At 42.3% G+C, this 15,868-nt stretch overlaps 1 protein-coding gene across 1 annotated transcript in view; it reads right to left on the reverse strand.

Moving 5' to 3' along the window:
• DSCAM (DS cell adhesion molecule) overlaps window positions 1-15,868 on the reverse strand; it is a 692,286-nt gene that overhangs the window by 347,344 nt on the left and 329,074 nt on the right. The window lies entirely within an intron of this gene.

Below are 15,868 nucleotides of genomic sequence, written 5' to 3' on the forward strand. Positions count from 1 at the left end.
CCAGACAAGAATACTGGAGTGGATTGTCATATCCTCCTCCAGGGGATCTTCCTGACCCAAGGACCAAACCCATATGGCCTGTGTCTCCTGCATTGCTGGCAGATTCTTTACTGTCTGAGCCACTTGGGAAGCCCCTTATCTGTGCAATGGGGTACTATTTCCTTCTTGGGAATATTGTGATATTAAATAAGAATGTCCATGGAAATTCCTGCTTGAGGAAAGTGCTCCACAACAGTTGTAACTGGCAATAAACTATAATGATAAATCATCCAACCTCCTAGATCAATAAAAAAACATTAAATATTTAGCTGGTAAATATTACAAACAGCTAGTAATTTATAAAATGAATTTAAAGAACAAGTCATCACCAAACTGGATAAGGGAAGACCTGGATAAATGTGGAAGCATATCAATTTCCAGGATTAGGTAACTCAAATCACAAGTGTCAATTTTCTACAAATTAAATTGTATTTTAACTAATTTATGATCAGAATTTAGGTAAAACATTACCAAGTCAATGAAGATTAAAACAAGATGCTATTTTTCACCCAGGAAATTAGAAAAATAAATAAAGTATTTGATAATATGTAGTCTTAGCAAGCATGTAGGGAAATGAACACTTATTGGTAAGTATATAAATTGGTGAAGCATTTTCGCTTTCTTGGCAATATACTGGCATACTTAAAATGTAAGACTTGCATACATTCTGATCCAGCTTCTCCCCATCAAAGACTCTATCCTGTGGGGACACTCATACACACATCATGTGCACATCTATGTGCACAAATCAACATTTGCACAAAAAGTGCACTGAAGCATTGTTTAAAAAATAAAGAATTGAAAAAAACCTAAAGGTCAATCAAGGACAAATGGATTAGTGCACTAGACTGCATCTTTACTGCTCAGCCATTTAAGAGAGTATGGTCAATATAGAATCTATGTATAGTAACCGGAAAGATCTCTAGCACATAACATAAAGCAATTACAGAACATTATATAATGTTATATACCGAATACATCATGTGAAATGCCAGGCTGGATGAAGCACAAGCTGGAATCAAGATTGCCAGGAGAAATATCAACAATCTCAGATATGCAGATGATACCACTCTAAAGGCAGAAAGCAAAGAGGAACTAAAGAGACTCTTGATGAGCATGAAGGACGAGAGTGAAACAGCTGGCTGAAAACTCAACATTCAAAAAACTAAGGTCATGGCATCTGGTCCCATTACTTGGATGGGGAAATAGATGGGGAAAAATGGACACAGTGACAGATTTTCTTTTCTTGGTTCCAAAATCACTGTGGACAGTGACTGCAGCCATGAAATTAAAAGACACTTGCTCCTTGGAAGAAAAGCTATGACAAATCTAGACAGCATATTAAAAAGCAGAGACATAATTTGGCTGACAAACATTCAGAGAGTCAAAACTATGGTTTTTCCAGTAGCCATGTATAGATGTGAGAGTTGGACCATAAAGAAGGCTGAGTGCCAAAAAAATTGACGCTTTCAGACTGTGGTGCTGGAGAAGACTCTTGAGAGTCCCTTGGACAGTGAGAAGATCAAACCAATCAATCCTAACTGAAATCAACCCTGAATATTCATTGTAAGGACTGATGCTGAAGCTTAAGCTTCAATACTCTGGCCACCTGATGGGAAGAGCCAACTCATTGGAAAAGATCCTGATGCTGGGAAAAATTAAGAGAAGGAGGATAAGGAAGCAGAGAAGGCAATGGCAACCCACCCCAGTACTCTTGCCTGGAAAATCCCATGGACAGAGGATCCTGGTAGGCTGCAGTCCACGGGGTCGCTAGGAGTTGGACACGACTGAGTGACTTCACTTTCACTTTTCACTTTCATGCATTGGAGAAGGAACTGACAACTCACTCCAGTGTTCTTGCCTGGAGAATCCCAGTGATGGGGGAGCCTGGTGGGCTGCCATCTCTGGGGTCGCACATAGTCAGACACGACTGAAGCGACTTAGCAGCAGCAGCAGCAACAGGCTAAGGAAGTGACAGAGGATGAGATGGTTGGATAGCATCATCAAATCAATGGACACGAGTTTGAGAAAACTCTGGGAGATAGTGAAGGATAAAGATAGGGAAGTGTGATGTGCTGCAGTCCATGGGGTTGCAAAACTGGACGTGACTTAGTAATGGAACATCAAGAGCACATACAAAGACAATGGATGTGTGTGTGCGACGGGGTGCATTTGTGGATGTAAATGAACAGATAGCCACCAAAATTTTAACTGTAGTTTTCACTTCTGAGGTCATGAGTGAATTAGGAGAAGGGAAGGGGTACTTTTGTGTTTCATTTCATGTGTGTGCTAAGTTGCTTCAGTTGTGTTCAGCTCGTTGCGACCCCATGGACAGAGGAACCTGGCAAGCTATGGTTCATGGGGTCACAAAGAGCCATATGGACTATATGAACCATACAGATAATAGCTTATCAGGTTCTGCTGTCCATGGCATTCCCTAGGCAAGTATATTGGAGTGGGTTGCCATGCTTTCCTTCAGAGGATCTTTCTGACTCAGATCAAACTCACATCTCTTATGTCTCCTGCATTGACAGGTGGGTTTTTTACCACTAGCGCCACATGGGAAGCCCCAGGTTTTATTTCAGAGTCTCATGTCTTTGAATACCTTAAAAGAAAACTCTACTAGTACCCTCTTTGTGCACTTGGAATGGATTTTGAAGAAGGTGTCAGTGGGTGGTGAGCATGTAGACAGGATGCAGCAGGTGTAGGCCAGACTTGTGTGAGCAGTGCCGCAGAGCAGGAGAGAAACCTAGTATAGTGCTCATGTGGAGGGTAAATGTGTCAAATGGAGAAGGGAATGGCAAACTACGCCAGTATGCTTGCCTGGAAAATCCCATGAACGGAACCTGGTTGGCCCCAGTCCATGGGGTCACGAAGAGTTGAACACAACTGAGTGACTTCACTTTCACTTTCATGCATTGGAGAAGGAAATGGCAACCCACTCCAGTGTTCTTGCCTGGAGAATCCCATGAATGGAGGAGCCTGGTAGGCTATAGCCCATGGGGTCACAAAGAGTTGGACATGACTGTGCGACTTCATTTTTCACCTTCATGCATTGGAGAAGGAAATGGCAACCCACTCCAGTGTTCTTGCCTGGAGAATCCCAGGGATGGGGGAGCCTGGTGGGCTGCCGTCTATGGAGTCGCACAGAGTTGGACACGACTGAAGCGACTTAGCAGCAGCAGCAGCAGAGAGACTAACACAACAAATATGTCAAAAGATGACCTTCTGTTTTGCTTGGCTTTTCACCTGATCACATGTGTGAAATATCATTATTCTGATTGTACTTTTTCACTGACCCAGTGAGGTCGGGGGCGGGGGGTGGTGGTTGTGGCGAGCCCCAAGGGGCTCTCACTTTGCTTCTGGTGCCAAGCGCCCAGCCACATGCTGGCCTGCTCTGGGGACAGTGCCAGATGGGAAGTTTGACTGGGGCAGTACACCTGTCAAATGGTAATGCAGGTGTCCTAAGGTGACGATCACATGTGTGCATGCTTAAAAGCAGAAAGAGAGGCTCTCAGTATTCACCCTGGTCTTTGAAATCCTCCTGCTCTGGAGCACTAGCCCCACAGTTCACTCCGCTATACTGAGGCTCTCCTCATCTTCCTGAACTACTTTGTAACACACGACTTCATACCTAACTGCACTCGATCTAACTGGCTGTCTATGTGCTCGCCGTGCTTCCCCCAAACACCCTCAGCCTCTCCAAAGACAAGGCGATCTCCAGGTTTCTCTGACTTACTTCCTGTGTCCCTACCTTTCACAACACTGAATTACAAGCTTGATGACATTCATATTTTGATTTTTTTCCCCCAAATAAGCTTAGTACAATAAGGCATCATATTGTTGGAGCCTGCTACATTTATGAAAGTATCAACATATCTAGATACAAAAGTATTAAGAGAAAGAGAAATACGTGATATTGCTTATATGCAGAAGCAGAAAAAAAAATGAACTGATTTACAAAACAGAAACATTTTCTTGGAGAAGAAACATGGTTACCAAGGTGGAAGGGTGGCACAGAAGGGATAGTTAGGGAGTTTAGGATGGACATGTACACACTGCTATAGTAGATGTATGGATGTGAGAGCTGGACTGTGAAGAAAGCTGAGCACCAGAGAATTGGTGCTTTTGAACTGTGGTGTTGGAGAAGACTCTTGAGAGTCCCTTGGATTGCAAGGAGATCCAACCAGTCCATTCTAAAGGAGATCAGTCCTGGGTGTTCTTTGGAAGGAATGATGCTAAAGCTGAAACTCCAATACTTTGGCCACCTTATGCTAAGAGTTGACTCATAGGAAAAGACCCTGATGCTGGGAGGGATTAGCGGCAGGAGAAGGGGACGACAGAGGATGAGATGGCTGGATGGCATCACTGACTCGATGGACATGAGTTTGAGTGAACTCTGGGAGTCGGTGATGGACAGGGAGGCCTGGCGTGCTGTGATTCATGGGGTCGCAAATAGTCGGACATGACTGAGCGACTGAACTGAACTGAACCAGCAAGCTACTGTATAGTACAGGGAACTCTGTTCAATATTCTGTAACAACCTAATTGGGGGAGGAATTTGAAAAAGAATGGCTCCATGTATGCATATAATTTAATCACTGTACTATACACCGGAAACTGACACAACAGTGTTAATCCATTATATGCCAATATAAAATAAAAAGTTTAAAAAGAAAAGAAAATTGTGAAGCCCCAGCCTAGACTTTGAGCTGCCTGGAAGCCGACTTGGCCATAAAGAGTGATGATCCCTCCACACACAGGCATCAGGAGTAAGCCACCAGTCCTGGGCTGGACTGGGTAAGCAAGGAGTGATTTGGCAGATACGTGTCTAAATTCTCCCAAAGCAATCTCATGAAGACATTTTTCTTATGTAAATAAAATTCTCTCAGTGAAATTCTCCTGCAGTTAAATGAAGTTCAATTACACACTGCTAATTTAAGCCTGTGCGCTGCCTTCTGACTGTATACCTAATTACCCCATTTAGGCTGTTAATGATCAGATCTGCACTCTTGAGCAGATATTGGAGTCTGCCATTAATCTTTCCTCTAGTTAGATTTCTAGTTCTTTAAAAGATATCCTTGGAAAGAACAGAATTTTATTTTTGAAGAAAAATTTTTAAAGAGCCAATGAATCTTATAAAACTTATATTTATTCATTTACACGATGAACACAACAGTTTGGAGCAAGTATTTTAGATGGAGAGAGAGACAAAATGAGTAAATGGACAAAAAAATAAAAAATGTGAAAAGCGTCCTTGGGAGAATTAAGACAATAAGGTTGAGTCTAGATAGAGAACTGCTGTCTAGACAAGGGGGTCTGAGAGGCAGGGTTTCAGTGGAGGTTGCATTTCTGATGAGGCATGGTGGATGGGGGTGGGGTGCTGAAAGCCAAAAAGAAAACGTGCACAAGTCCTGACATGGGAAAAACTATGGGATCATGTGGAAGTATCTGAAATAAGATGCATTTTGAAAACAGAGTTAACAGGATATGGAATTGGCCTGGATGCTAGGAGGAGGCAAAGGGATGGAGTCAAAGGTGACTCCTGTGTTTTGGGGAGGCACCGAATGGCTGAAGAAGAAAACCTTGGCTAGGAAGGAGGAGCCTGGGGTGTGACCCCAGGGTCCTGGGTGACACATTTTGGACTTCTGGGAATAAAAGTGGCCCCTTAGAAATGGTAGGAATGACACAGAAAGTAGCATCACCCGGTCTGTTGTTGTGTGAGTTAAATTTGTAACTCATATTTAGCAGAGGTGAATCCACATCATTTCCTGTCCCAGGATTCCCGCTGTTGAGGCTGCAAGGGACTGCATATGTCATGTTGATCATCTGTCCTAGTAGAGGCTGTGTGCTGATTAAAAAGCAACTTGTTCACTCCATATGACAGACTCTAGGTCCATCCACATCTCTACAAATGACGAAGTCAAAGAGAGAAAAATAAATATCGTGTATGAGCACATATATGTGGAATCTAGAAAAATGGTACAGGTGAACCTATTTTCAGGGCTAGAATAGAGACACAGATGTAGAAAATGGACACGTGGACACAGCCAGGGTGGGGAGGAAGAGGAGGGTGGGATGAACTGAAGAGATTAGAATTGACAAATATACACGACCGCGTGTAAAATAGCTAACTAGTGGGAAGCTACTGTAGAGCACAGGGAGCTCAGCTCGGTGTTCTGTGATAACAGAGAGGGAAGGATAGTGGGGTGTGGTGGGAAGTCCAAGAGGGAGTGGGTGTGTGTAGACATATGGCTGATTCCCTTCACTGTACAGCAGAAATGAATGCAACTTTGGAAAGCAATTATACTCCAATAAAAATATTAGAATGAGGTACACGTGTCTCTTTCAATTCTGGTTTCCTCAGTGTGTATGCCCAGCAGTGGGATTGCTGGGTTGTACGGCAGTTCTGTCTCCAGTTTTTTAAGGAATCTCCACACTGTTCTCCATAGTGAGACACAAGTACACCCATGGCTAATTCATACATATGGCAAAAGCCACCAAAATATTGTAAAGTAATTAGCCTCCAATTAAAATAAATTAATTTAAAAATATTAGAATGAGAAAAGGCAACATGTTCAAACAGAAAAAAAAGTCAGTGAAGAAAGAGCAAAGCACAGCGCATCAACTCCAAATGATTACACCTTTTCCGTTTCTTATCTTTTGAACCCAAGTAGAACTGAAAACCCTGGGTTTGTTGGTGAAACACAAGTGAATATTAATCATAAAGTTAGTCTGCCTGATACAGAAAACATAAATTATAGGAAAGAATTCCATGAACTGTATAGTCCATGGGGTCGCAAAGAGTCAGACACGACTGAGCGAGTTTCACTGTAGCCCCGGCAGTCAGAATGGTGCAAGACACATACATAACAGTTATTCATTAAGTACCAGTCAAATGAGTATAAGTCCATTCATTTAACACTGATGAACTTTAAAGCTGATGTCAACAATTCACTGTTATCAAAAAAGGTTCCCCAAACTTTGACAAGTTTTCCTTGGTGCACATGTGTGAGTCTCACTAACGGGTCTACCTGAAAGTGAAAGTGAAACTCGCTCAGTCATGTCCGACTCTGAGACCCCATGGACTATACAGTCCATGGAATTCTCCAGGCCAGGATACTGGAGTGGGTAGCCTTTCCCTTCTCCAGGGGATCTTCCCAAACCAGGGACTGAACCCAAATCTCCCACATTACAGGCAGATTCTTTACCAGCTGACCCACAAGGGAAGCCCAAGAATACTGGAGTGGGTAACCTATCCCTTCTCCAGTGGATCTTCTCAACCTAGGAATTGAACTGGGGTCTCCTGCATTGCAGGCAGATTCTTTGCTAACTGAGCTATCAGGGAAGCCTACCTAGATATATATTTATTGGAGTAAGAGGTTTTGTGTTTTGTTTTCCTGGATCCTCTGCATTCCTATGCGCTTCTGATGACCTGGCTCGGCACACCGTGAGTCACTGCTCTGGCTGGGCGATTTGCACTCACAGGACCACTGAAGACAGGCTCAGAGCAAAGCTTGCTACTTTTGCAATCCCTCTTCCTCCTAACAGTAGCTTTGTTTTTCCTTCAAAAGCAAGGCATGTGCATTCCAAGTCACTTCAGTCATGTCCAGCTCCTTGTGACTCTATGGACTGTAGCCTGCCATGCTCCTCTGTCCATGGGGTTCTCCAGCCAAAAACACTAGAGTAGGTTGCTATGCCCTCCTCCAGTGGATCTTCTCCACCCGCTGATTGAACCCACATTTTTCTGTCTCCTGCATCGGCAGGCAGGTACATTACCACTAGCGCCACCTGCATACATTTAAAAGATTGATACATCTTCAACAGAAAAATGAACTTGAATATTTCAAGTAATAAAATAATTCTAAGTTTAAAAAAAAAAAAGAGGGTAAAATGATTCATAGCCTGGATACGGGGTCTCTTTGGACTGACAGGGTATTGGTGTCAATATCAGACAGCAGAGCTTTAAAGAGCAGAGTCCCTTTCCCACCAGGGCTGCCAGGGGTAACAGGAAGTTTGGAGTGCATTCAGCTCTCACCACCACATCACAAGTGTCTGGATAAGCGTTAACGCACATGGCTATGTAAAAGCCATTCCACACACCATCCATGCACCTGCTGCTGTGTCAGTTTTGTAGAACTTACCGCAGCGCTTTTATTTTATTTTGCCTCAAGCCACTGCCCAGGCAAATATAAATGAAATAAGGCGCCTGAAAAGGAATGAACACTTGAATAAAATATATGTACTTTTCATTGCAAATCAACTCAATGGGTCTTGCAACCTCCTCGGGAAAATTAAAGGGAAAACACATTCAGGAACATAAACTGCTCCAGATTTTCAGATTCTGAGACTCTGGCTGAAGGAAATTTTAAAGGCTGTTTCTGAGCCTTACTGTGAACATAAATGGGAATGATTCACTGCAGAGGTGAATGATTCACTGCAGTGGTGCTGAGGACTCCTGGGCCAGGCTTTCGAGCTGCTGCCCACATCTGGCCACTGCAGGGAGAGGCTCAGTACCCCTGCTGGTCCGACTGAAGCCCCACAGCGTGGCCTGCCGGATAGACCTTGAACACACATGTGGTGTGAAAAATCATCTCGGAAATGAAACAGTGATTTCTTGTGGACTTTTTACCACTTGAAAACTTCCTCATTAATGACACACAGTTTTTACTTTGTTAATCTATAACCAATTTCTGTGTTTTCTCCTGCTTAGGCTCTGATAGAAACTATGGAGCAGAAGAATTCTATTTTTCAATGGTGTCCTGTCAAAATTTCTTTTCCATTTATAGTGTGAGCCATTATTTTTCCCAATTCCACACATATTTCTTATGCTTTATGGTTTCTAATCTTATTTTTGTTATGCTGCTGTTGTTCTTCAGTCGCTAAGCTGTGTCAGACTCTTTGCGACCCTGTGGACTGCAGCACGCCAGGCTTCCCTGTCCTTTATCATCTCCCAGAGTTTGCTCAAACTCCTGTCTTTGGGGTCAGTGATACCATCCAGCCATCTCATCCTTTGCTGTCCCCTTCACTTCCTGCCCTCAATCCTTCCCAGCATCAAGGTATTTTCCAATGAGTTGGCTCTTCACATCAGGTGGCCAAAGTATTGGAGCTTCAGCTTTAGCATCAGTCGTTCCAGTGAATATTCAGGGTTGATTTTCTTTACGATTGACTGATTTGATCTCAACCATCTATGAATTTTCTTTTAGAATAGTGAGGTAAAACTCTGCCTTGGATTGGTTTTGGGCCTTTCTGTCATGGAAGTCTGTTATTTGGCCTCTTATTTCCCCATTTTTTCCCCAAATGGTTTAATATGATTTTAAGTCAAACTTGTACTATAGCAACTTTCATTTCTGATGATATAAAATATTAATTATTAATAAATCCTTGTGGGTATAAAAAACTTAAATTCTGGATATAAAGATAATAAACATACTTTAAATGAGGGCAGAGTTCTCGAGTGAGGAAAATCCTTAGGGTTCTAGAAATGGAGAAGAAAGTGGACATTTAGAGGAAAGAGCCCAAGATGCTGTGGGTGCTGGGGAACGCATCTCTTCAAGGGAGAAAAGAGGGGAAATAAAGAAGACTTTAGTTCTACATAAGCTGAGAAAACTCCTGCAGAAAACTGTAAACTCACTGAAGTGCTGGACAAAAATAATTCTTAGCAAACACTCTTGCTTCTTTCTGCCCCAGCTCTGGGTAGAAAACAAAACAAAACAAAACAAAACAAAATATATATATATATATAACTATAGTACCAGTCTTCCTCAGGTTTTGCCTTTCGATTTACATTCTGCAGGGTCTAAGAAATCTCATGCCCAGAAATGAACATATAGTGACCCAGTTTCCAAAAGCTTCTGACAGAACAAAGGTAGAGTTTCCCTGGAGAACTGAGCCACCAGTATGTTTACAGATGAAGCCCAATCCCTTTTTTCCAGTCCTGAGCCCCCAGTCCAGAACCATTGAACATGCATGCGTGTGTGCTAAGTCGCTTCAGCTGTGTCCGACTCCATGTGACCCTGTGGACTGTAGCCCCCCAGTCTCCTTTGTCCATGGGATTCTGCAGGCAAGAATACTGGAGAGGGTTGGCATGCCCTTCTCCAGGGAATTTTCCCAATCTGTGGATCTAACCTGCATCTCTTATGTCTCCTGCATTGGCAAGTGGATCCTTTACCACTAGCACCACATGGGAAGCCCACCTTCTAACATATTGGGGAACAATTTACCCTAAAAGTCAGAAGAAACACTCAGACCTCAGATAATGGAGTATCCGAATATAGATTACTCAGTAAGTATTTTTGAAATGCTTCCAGAAATTTAAATCTACTATTTACCCATTGAAAACAAAGAAGGAAATCTTACCATTGGCAACAACATGGGTAGATCTCAATGGCATTATGCTCACTGAATTAAGTCAGACAAAGACAAATACTGTATAATCTCTCTTATATGTGAAATCCAGAATGAAAATAACAAAACCAAAACCAACCTCATAGATTCAGAGAACAGATTGTTGATTGCAAGAGAAAGGGGTAGGGATGGGAGAAATAGGTGAGCTGCTTTTGTAGGGTTTTTTGTTTTGCTTTTTTTTAGAGAAATTAAGTAAAACTTTTAACAAAGAAAAACAACTGAATTAGGAAAGAGATAGAGGAACAGATTGGTGTCAAAAAAGACAGATAAATTAGAGGAAAAGAAAAAGAAATAAAACGACCATAAAGGCAAAACCCTTGACAGAAATGTTTCTATTAGACACACTTAGGGAGATTAATATAGTAAAATCTCCCTGGAGGAGGGAACGGTAACACACTCTAGTATTCTTGCCTGGAAAATCCCATGGACAGAGGAGTCTGGCGGGCTGTAGTCCATGTGGTTGCAAAGAGTTGGACATGACTGAGTGAATAACACTAAGGAAATTACTACCCAGATTATTGCCTCAGTTCAGTTCAGTTCAGTTCAGCCACTCAGTCGTGTCCAACTCTTTGCGACCCCGTGAATCGCAGCACGCCAGTCCTCCCTGTCCATCACCAACTCCCAGAGTTCACCCAGACTCACGTCCATCAAATCAGTGATGCCATCCAGCCATCTCATCCTCTGTTGTCCCCTTCTCCTCCTGCCCCCAATCCCTCCCAGTATCAGAGTCTTTTCCAATGAGTCAGCTCTTCACATGAGGTGGCCAAAGTATTGGAGTTTTAGCTTTAGCATCATTCCTTCCAAAGGAACATCCAGGACTGATCTCCTTTAGAAGTGAAATAAATATGAAAGGGGAAAGGGAGATATAGTGGAAGGATAATATGGTTGATTACAATCCCAGAAACAGAGAGTAGAAAAAATGGAAGACAAGCAATATTTTGAAGAAAATATCTGAAAATTTGCCAGAATTTGGTAAAAATTGAGAATTTAGCAATGACAGACATTTCCTGGAACTAAAGGATGTGCTTCAGGAAAGACAAGTATTCTTAAGGAAGGAATGATGAACAAAGACACTGGTATGAACTCACAACTCTAAGCAAATAATGGCTGTACAAGGTGATCATTATACCAGTGGTTAATATGATAGGCATGAAATATAAGATTCATCTAGAACACTAGGCCAATGCTTGCTCATGAGGTTTAAACACTAGAGAAGGCAATGGCACCCCACTCTAGTACTCTTGCTTGGAAAATCCCATGGACAGAGGAGCCTGGTAGGCTACAGCCCATGGGGTCGAGAAGAGTTGGACACGACTGAGCGACTTCACTTTTCACTTTCATGCATTGGAGAAGGAAATGGCAACCCACTTGTGTTCTTGCCTGGAGAATCCCAGGGATGAGGGAGCCTGATGGGCTGCCGTCTATGGGGTCACACAGAGTCAGACTTGACTGAAGTGACTTAGCTGCAGCAGCAGCAGAACACTGGACAAGAAGAGCCTTTAATGTGGGAGGTGTGTCCTACGATGTGGGGTATTCTGACGTGCTGTGCCATTCAGTGTGAGGTGGGTCTATTATATGTGTACATTATATGTGTACCTGAAGGAAAGTTCTCTCTTTAGTACAATGATGACGGTGGTAGTGGTTTAGTCACTAAGTCATGTCTAACACTTTTCGACCTCATGGACTATAGCCTACCAGGCTCCTCTGTCCATGGGATACTCCAGGCAAGAATACTGGAGTGGGTTGCCACTTCCTTCTCCAGGGGATCTTACCGACTCAGGGATCAAACCCAGGTCTTCCACATGGCAGGCAGCTTCTTTACCATCTGAGGCACCATCTAATTCAACACATATGTAGCAAAAGCAGGATATTCCTTTAAATAGGATGAATAAAAAATCATTTGTTTTAAGATAATTTGCTCTCTTCTTGATACAGAGGATGAAAGGGTTTTAACTAACATACATTTTACTCTTTTTGATATCTTCTGATAAATTACTCTCATATCATGCTGGGAAAACTTCAACTTGTCATTTGAGCAAGGATGTAATAAAGTCATTATAAATGTCTACACTGAAGCCATCTTTCTTTCATTTCTTGATATTAAATTTTAATTAGAGAATATCCTTTTAAAATAACCAGTATTTTATGAAGAGAAATGGCATAAATGAGGGCCATAAAGAAAAAGCTAAAGTCATAAAAAAGATATCTGATTAGTGCCCACCATTTTTTTCTGCCCATTTCAGACATATTCATTGAATATAAAAAATTTTGTAAAAGATTATACAAAATTGATTCATCCTATATTTTTAGCACTGATACATTCCAGATATATTTTCAAGATTCTTTGTTAAATTCTCCCAATCACTGTAACCATATGAAACAAGCTGACAAGGATCTGACCATGTAAAGCATAGCTAAAGAATTATAGACTCAAGCAAATTAGATTAATGAAAGGAACTATAATTCTTGTTCTAAAAAGAAAATACATCCTGTTTTAATTCCTGGGGATAAGCACTCAAAAGAACAGAAGATCCTCTTGATGAAAGTGAAAGAGGAGAGTGAAAAGCTGGCTTAAAACTCAACATTCACAAAACTAAGATCATGGCATCCAGTCCCATCAGTTCAGTTCAGTTCAGGTCAGTCACTCAGTCATGTCCAACTCTTTTCAACACCATGAATCGCAGCACGCCAGGCCTCCCTGTCCATCACCAACTCCCGGAGTTCACTCAGACTCACATCCATCGAGTCAGTGATGCCATACAGCCATCTCATCCTCTGTCATCCCCTTCTCCTCCTGCCCCCAATCCCTCCCAGCATTGGAGTCTTTTCCAATGAGTCAACACTTCACATGAGGTGGCCAAAGTACTGGAGTTTCAGCTTCAGCATCATTCCCTCCAAAGAAATCCCAGGGCTGATCTCCTTCAGAATGGACTGGTTGGATCTCCTTGCAGTCCAAGGGACTCTCAAGAGTCTTCTCCAACACCACAGCTCAAAAGCATCAATTCTTCGGTGCTCAGCCTTCTTCACAGTCCAACTCTCACATCCATACATGACCACAGGAAAAACCATAGCCTTGACTAGATGGACCTTTGTTGGCAAAGTAATGTCTCTGCTTTTGAATATGCTATCTAGGTTGGTCATAACTTTCCTTCCAAGGAGTAAGCGTCTTTTAACTTCATGGCTGCAGTCACCATCTGCAGTGATTTTGGAGCCCAGAAAAATAAAGTCTGACACTGTTTCCACTGTTTCCCCATCTATATCCCATGAAGTGATGGGACCGGATGCCATGATCTTCGTTTTCTGAATGTTGAGCTTTAAGCCAACTTTTTCACTCTCCACTTTCACTTTCATCAAGGGGCTTTTTCATTCCTCTTCACTTTCTGCCATAAGGGTGGTGTCATCTGCATATCTGAGGTTATTGATATTTCTCCTGGCAATCTTGATTCCAGCTTGTGTTTCTTCCAGTCCAGCATTTCTCATGATGTACTCTGCATATAAGTTAAATAATCAGGGTGACAATATACAGCCTTGACGTACTCCTTTTCCTATTTGGAACAAGTCTGTTGTTCCGTGTCGAGTTCTAACTGTTGCTTCCTGACCTGCATATGGATTTCTCAAGAGGCAGATCAGGTGATCTGGTATTCCCATCTCTTTCAGAATTCATGGCAAATAAATAAGGAGAAATGGAAACAGTGGCAGATTTTATTTTCCTGGGCTCCAAAATCACTGTGGACAATGACCACAGCCATGAAATTAAAAGACTCCTTGGAAGAAAAACTATGGTAAACCTAGACAGTGTATTGAAAAGCAGAGACATCACTTTGCCAACAGAGTCACAGCTATGTTTTTTCCAATAGTCATGTATGGATGTGAAAGCTGGACCATAAAGAAAGTTGAATGCCAAAAAATTGATGCTTTCAAATTTTAGGTCTGGAGAAGACTCTTGAGAGTCCCTTGGACAGCAAGGAGATCAAACCAGTCAATCCTAAAGGAAATCAACCCTGAATATTCACTGGAAGGACTGGTGCTGAAGTGGGAGCTCCAGTATTTTGGTCACCTGATTTGAGGAGCCAATTCTTTGGAAAAGACCCTGATACTGGAAAGGATTGAAGGCTGGAGGAGGAGAGGGCAACAGAGGATGAGCTGGTTGGTTGGCACCCTGACTCAATGGACATGAGTTTGAGCAAGCTCTGAGAGATCGTGAAGGATGGGGAGGCCTGTCATGCTGCAGTCCATGGGGTTGCAAAGAGTCAGACGTAACTTAGCAACTGAACAGTAAAATATCTTCTTTATGTACACTTGCCGCTTTGTTGTCTGCACTGTTTCCTATTCAATGGTCACCATACACATGATCACCATGCTCACTCAACGTGTAAGAGAAAACTTGAGGACAGAGATTTTCTGAGAATGTTGAAGCACATGCTGTGTGCAGCTGAGGAACATAAATAAGAGGGACTGAATCCTTGGAGGAGGACAGATTGTGTGGCCGCTGTCTTGAAGATCATTAGTGCACATCACTGATGACAGTCACCCCCAACTGTCAGCTTGTCATCATGTGAATCTTTCTCCAGGCCCTGTGAAACCTCTTGGACAGGAAGTTGTCTGGACATGAGAGGCAGAGACTGATGCTGGTTCAGTTAAACTTTGCATAGTCCAGTTTCCTGTTACTTCTTTTGCCCAGTTGCACATTCATATCCTCTCAGCAGGTGTGTGAGCCTAATCTGAATACTCAGCGGAACGTTCAGTTTTCCTTCCTGTTTTTCTCCACTGGACACAGAGAATGTGGGATCTGTCAGTCATAGGCTAGATAGAAACAATTTGAGAAGGATATGCAATAGCCAACCAAGAGATAGATGACAATCTTGGGTTTCAAACTGACAGGTATCAAAAAAAAAAAAAAAAAAAGAGTTGAATAATTCATGGTTAGGAGATGGAAAATCTTTGAAGAGTTGACTGCCAGTGAAACTTGTTTCATGGTTTGCCTTTGGCTTTGTCTTTCATTATGGCATCTGTATTAATTTCTTAGGGATGTCATAAAGAATACATAAAAAAACCCCAAAACTGCTTTAAACAACAGAAACTGACTTAAAACACAGAAATGTCCTCTCTCACATTTCTGGAGACCATTAGTGCGAAGCCAGCTTGTTGGCAGGCCATACTCCCTTGAAGGACTCTAGGCAGGCAGGGGTCCTTTCTTGCTTATCTTAGGCTCTGGTAGCCCTGAGCATCCTTGCTTTATGTTCACATTTCTCAAGCCTCTATCTCTGTCTTCACGTGGCCATGTTCCCTCTGTGTCTGTGTCCAAATTCCTCTCTTCTTATAAGGATACAGGTCATATTGAATAAAGGAGCCACTGTACTCCAGTCTTACCTCATATTAATTTAACTAATTACATCTGTTTTCAAATAAGGTCACATTCTGA

This window comes from Bos mutus, chromosome 1 (assembly GCF_027580195.1).
Source record: "Bos mutus isolate GX-2022 chromosome 1, NWIPB_WYAK_1.1, whole genome shotgun sequence".
In the NCBI taxonomy this organism is placed as follows: Eukaryota; Metazoa; Chordata; class Mammalia; order Artiodactyla; family Bovidae; genus Bos; species Bos mutus.